Raw genomic sequence first — 6,332 nt, 5'->3', positions numbered from 1 at the left:
CATACTTCTGGATGGCCACGCCCACACCTGGGCACCCGGGCAGGCGCTGGAACCCAGGGGTTAGCTGGCACTCCCTGAAGTGCAGGGGGTTGGCAAGGAAAAAAAAACCTCTGAGACTGGAATGGATGAGTCAGTCAATCATTTTAGAAAGCATTCTAAAAAGCCCTCTAGGGCAGCGGGGGGAAGAGGAGCCCGCTTTGGAGGTAAGAGGGTTTTTTCCTATAACTCAGTGCAAGTCCGTTTTCAGTCAGGCCAATTCCAGTCTGCAGAGATGGGCCTCCCTGTCCTTCGCGCATGTGCCACAGTGGGGCCTCTGGGCATCCACCTGAGCCTGGTACTGGGGCTCAGAGGCCGTGGAGCTCCAGTTAGGATCTGGAGCAGGGCCAGGGCATCCGAATGCCTTCTTGGCCTGCCCAGAGCTGCCCTGGCCATGCCTGCCAGCTGGCCCTACTAAAGTCGCTCTTCTCTTTCCTTTCTGAAAATGGCTCCAAGCCAATTTGAAACCAGCGTTCCTTAAAAATGTTTCATGTGATAAAAACAAAGCAAGCACCATCTTTTTATCTGCGACTTCTTAAGAGCCATTAGAGTAAGCAGAAACCTCCTTCAGCCTCAGGGTCACAGGCCTGCTTCCAGTCATCCCAGACGATACGCGGCATTTGTCTGGATTTCCGCTTTTCCATGGGGAAGGTGTTACAGCAGAAAGGAGAGGGCATATTTGCAAGTGGCCGGAATACTCAGTGGTCTAGGGGCTTCCTCCCAGTGCAGCGGGCCATGAGATCAGCCCCATCTAATAGAATCTTCTGCAAGGATGGAAACTCGGTCACCACAATATGCTGGAGCGTTTGACAAGTGGTCAGAGTGCCTGGGGAACTGGATTTCCTTTTTTTTGAGCAAATGTACAAAATAAAAGTTTCTGAAGGCATCGATTGACACCTGGCAACAAAGTACAGTGATCTCACAAATGTGGCAGAAAATACGGAGAGTGCTACAGTTGGCCAATATTACCGAATGGCTGTTAGCGCCCTAGCTGAGGGACTCAGGAAGCAAAGCTTGGGGCAGCTCACCCTGGGTGTCCCTCCTCCTTACGCTCCGGCTCACTGCACAGGTGAGACACCTTGTTACAGTTTCCTGGGTCACCTCACCTCCTTGTCTTTGTAATTGGACAAGTTGTAGGTTTACAGGAAAATCAGGCAGAAAATACAGAGTCCGTATCTCCCCCCATACACATAGTTTTTTCTTTTTTTAAATTTTATTTTATTTATTCATTTTTTAAAAAATATTACATTCAAAAAATATGAGGTCCCCATTCACCCCCACCGCCCCCACCCCACCACTCCCCCCACAGTAACACTCTCCCCCATCATCATGACACATCCATTGCATCTGGTGAGTACATCTCCGGGTATCGCTGCACCCCATGGCCTGTGGTCCACACCGTAGCCCACACTCTCCCACGTTCCATCTAGTGGGCCATGGCAGGACATACAATGACTGGCAATTGTTCCTGCAGCACCACTCATGACAACTCCAAGTCCCGAAAATGCCTCCACATTTCATCTCTTCCTCCTATTCCCCGCACCCAGCAGCCACCATGGCCACTTTTTCCACACCAATGCCGCATTTTTCTCGATTATTAACTGCAGTAGTTCATGAATAGAATATCATTAAGTCCACTCTAATCCTTACTGTATTACTCCTTCCTGTGGACCTTGGCTTGGTTGTGTCCATTCCACATCTATGTCAAGAGGGGGATTAGATTCCACGTGGATACTGGATGCAATCCTCCTGCTTTCAGTTGTAGGCACTCTAGGCTCCATGGTGTGGTGGTTGACATTCTTCAACTCCATGTTAGCTGAGTGGGGTAAGTCCAATAAATCAGAGTGTAGGAGCTGAAGTCTGTTTAGGCTCAGGGCCTGGCTATCATATTGTCAGTCCAGAGATTCAAATCCCCTAGATATATCTTAAACCCCAGCACCAACTACAATTCCAGTAAAGTAGCATGAAAGGCTTGTGAAAAGAGATCCCATCTGAGTCCAGCTCCATCACGCAGAAACACCAGCTCCAAAGAAGGGCCAACTGGCATGGCAGTGAACTCCATCTGCCATGACCATAGTTTTTTCTTATTATGAACACTTTGCATTATGTGGTACCTTTGTGATGCAATAGTATAATTACAATTATATCATTAACTGTAGTCTGTGGTTTATATTAGTGTTTGCTCTTTGTGTTGTACGGTTCTATGGTTTTTTAAAAACAACAGTTTTATGCTAGTAACATAAGTAAGCTAAAATTTCCCTTTGCTACCCCATTCAAATATAAAATTCAGTAGTGTTAATTACATTCTTAAGGTTGTGCTACCATCGCCACCATTCATTACCAAGACAATTTCCATCCCCCCCAATCAGAAGCATTGTACCAATTAAGCATTAACTCCCCATTCCTTACTGCAATTCTGGCCCCTAGTAAACTGTATGCTAGTTTCTGACTCTATGGATGTACTTACTCCAATGATTTTGTATCAGTGAGCTCATACACTATTTGTCCCTTTGTGTCTGGCTTATTTCACTCTACATGATGTCTTCAATATTCATCCATGTTGCATATATTATCAGAACTTTTTTTATGGCAACTAATATTCTATTTTATAGATATACCACATTTTATTTATTCCTCTGTTGGGTTGCTTCCATCTTTGGGCAATTATGAATAATGTGGCAATGAACAGTGGCATGCAAATATCTGTCCAATTTTTTCATGCTTTAATTCTTTTGGGTATATACCTAGAAGTGGGATTGCCAAATCATATGGTAGTTTTGTACTTTAGCTTTCCGAGGAACCACCAAACTGTCTTCTACAGTGGCTTTACCATTTTAAGTATTACCAAAAATGAGTGTTCCTTTTCTCCTACATCCTCTCCAAAACTTGCTATTTTCTGGTTGTTTAATAGTAACCATTCTAGTCGATGTGAATGGAATTGATGGTGGTTTTGATTTGCATTCCCCTAATGGCTAATGGTTTTTAACATCTTTTCATGTGCTTTTTGGTTATTTCTCTATCTCTTTGAAGATATGTCTATTCAAATCATTTCCCCATTTTAATATTGGGTTGTTTGTTTTTTTATTGTTGAGTTGTAGGATTTCTTTATATTTCTATATAATCTGGATAGTAAACCCTTACCGGATATGAGGTTTCTAATAATTTTCCCATATTCTGTTGGTTGTCTTTTTATTTTCATGATAAAGTCCTTTGATACATAACAACTTTTAATTTTGACACAGTATTGTTTATTTTTTTCTTTTATTGTTCATGCTTTTGTGTAAAGTTTAAGAGAACATTGCCTAACACAAGGTCCTGAATATGTTTCCCTGCGTTTTCTTCCAGAAGTTTTATAGTGTTGGTTCTTATATTTAGGTCTTTGATCCATTTTGAATTAATGTTTGTATAAGGTGGAGGCAGGAGTCTGTAATCATCTTTTGAATATGAATATCCAGTTTTCCAGCAACATTTATTGAAGAGACTATTCATTCCCCACTTAGGCTATTCTTTTCCCCTTGTCAAAAATCAGCTGGTCATAGAGGTAACAGTTTCTGAATTCTCATTTGGGTTCCATTGGTCTATATGTCCATCCTTGTGCCAGTACCATACCATTTTGATTATTCTATTTGTAATAGGTTTCAACATTGGGAAGTGTGAGTTCTCCAACTTTGTGCTTCATTTTCAAGATGGTTTTGTTGCTTGGGGTGCCTTACCCTTCCACATAAATTTGATGATTGGTTTTTCCATTTCTGTGAAGGGGCTGTTGGAATTTTGATGGGGATTGTGTTGAATCTGTTAATCACTTTGGGAAAAATTGATGTCTTAACAAAATGTAGACTTCCAATTCATGAAGGTGAAAGGTCCTTCCATTTATTTAGCTATTCTTTTGATTTCTTTTAGCAAAGTTTTGTAGTTATCAGCATGCAAGTTCCCTTATATCCTTGGTTAGATTTATTTCTGTTAATAGATATTGATTCTTTTATTGGCTATTGTAAATGGATTTTTTTTCTTCTTTTCCTCTTCAGATCATTTGTTCATTACTGGTGTATAGAAACTTGACTGATTTTTGCATGTTGACCTTATGCCCAGCACTGAACTCATTTATTAGCTCTAGTAGCTTTTTTTGTAGATTATTCAAGATAGTCTATATATGGGATCATGTCATCTTCAAATAGGGAAAGTTTTACTTCCTCCTTTCCAATTTGGATGCCTTTTATTTCTTTTTCTTGCCTCATTTCTCTGGCTAGAATCTCTAGTCAGTCTAGTACAATGTTGAATAACAGTGGTGACAGTGGGCATCCTTGTCTTGTTCCTGATCTTGAAGGAAAAGCTTTCAGTCAGAACTGTGGACTATGATGTTAACTGTGAATTTTTCACATAAGCCTTTTATCATGTTGAGGAAGTTTCCTTCTCTTCCTAGTTTTCTAAATGTTTTTATTAAGAAGGGTGCTGGATTATGTCAGATGCCTTTCCTGTATCAATTGAGATGATCATGTGGCTTTTCTGCTTTAAATATACTGTATTTATATTAATTGATTTTTCTTATGTAGAGTGACCCTTGCCTACCTGGGACAAATCCCACTATATCATGGTGTATAATTCTTTAAAGGCACTGTTGGATTTGGATTGGTAGCATTTTGTTGAGAATTTTTACATCTATATTCATAAGGGATATTGGTCTGTAATTTTCCTTTCTTGTGGTACCTTTATCTGGTTTGGTATGAGGATGATGTTAGGTAGTGTTCCCTTCTCCAATTTTCTGGATGAAAAATTTAGCAGGATTAGTGTTACCAGGGAAGCCATCTAATCTTGGCTTTTGTTGGGAGGTTTTTGATGACTAATTCAGTCTCTTAAGTTGTTATTCATCTGTTGAGATCTTCTATATCTTCATCAGTCAGTGTAGGTAGTTTGTGTATTTCTAGGTATTTGTCCATTTCATCTAGGTTCTCTTAATTTGTTGGCCTACAGTTGCTCACAATATCCTCTCATAATTCTTTGTTTCTGTGGGGTTGATAATATTGTCTCCCCTTTCTTTATTTACTTTAGTTATTTGCATGTACTCTATTTTTTTCTGTCAGTCTAGCTAAAGGTTTGTCAATTTTACTGCTCTTTCCAAAGAACCTACTTTCGATTTGGTTTATTCTCTCTATTTGTTGACTGGTCTTTTTCCAGGTCTTCCAGTTGTGAGATTAGGGCTCTGCTTTTAGATCTTTCTTCTTTTTAAATGTAAGCATTTAGAGCTATATGCTTACCTCTTAGCATTGTTTTTGTTGTGTTCTGTGAGTTTTGGTATGTTGTGTTTTTGTTTTCATTCAGCTCAAGATATTTTCTAATTTCCCTTGTGATTTCTTCTTTGATACATTGCCTTTTTAGATTACATTTTCAGTTTTTCACATACTTGTGAATGTTCTAGCTATTGTTTTCTTGTTGAATTGATCCCTTTATCAGTATTTAGAGACTTTGTCCTCAAAATAGTTTTTTACTTAAAATTTATTTTATCTGATTATTATAGGCACTCCAGCTAACTTTTGATTACTATTTTCATGGTATATTTTTTCCAACCTTTCAGTTTCAACCTTCTTGTATCTTTGAATTTAAGGAGAGTCTCTTGTCAACAGCATATAGTTGAGCAATGCTTTTTTATCCATTTTGCCAACCCCTGCCTTTAAACTGGCGTGTTTACACCATTTACATTTAAAGTAACTGATAGTGTCAGGACTTTCTTCTGTCATTTTGTTGTTTTGCTTTGTAGTTCTTATATCTCTTTTGACCTTCCATTCTTCTGTTGATTCCTACTTTTGTATTTACTTGATTTTTTCTATCATACCGTTTGAGTCCCTTCTCATTTCTTTCTGTATATATTTTTCTTATGTTTTCTTTGTGATTATAATGAGGCTAAAATTTAGCATCCTAATCTATAACAATAACATTTGGTTTAATACCAACTTAACTTTATACCATACACATGCACTGTTCCTCTGTCCCTATACCTTTTTGTTGTACTTTTTACAAATTATAACTTTATACCTGGTGAGTCCAAAACTATAGATTTATCATTACATTTTATGACTTTGCATTTTAGAATTCATAGGAAGTAAAAAGTGGAGTTATATACAAAAAAATACAATGCAATACAGTAGTACTGGCATTTATAATTACCCACATTGTTACCTTTAGTGGAGATCTTTATTTCTTAGTGCCACTTTGATCCACTGTCTATTGTCCTTTCCTTTTACACTTTAGCATTGCTTATAGAGCAGGTCTAGTGTTGATGAACTCCCTCAGCTTTTGTTTAT

Source organism: Dasypus novemcinctus, chromosome 22, assembly GCF_030445035.2.
Source record: "Dasypus novemcinctus isolate mDasNov1 chromosome 22, mDasNov1.1.hap2, whole genome shotgun sequence".
Taxonomy (NCBI): domain Eukaryota; kingdom Metazoa; phylum Chordata; class Mammalia; order Cingulata; family Dasypodidae; genus Dasypus; species Dasypus novemcinctus.
The sequence above is the reverse complement of the archived record's forward strand: the minus strand, read 5'-3'. Positions refer to the sequence as shown.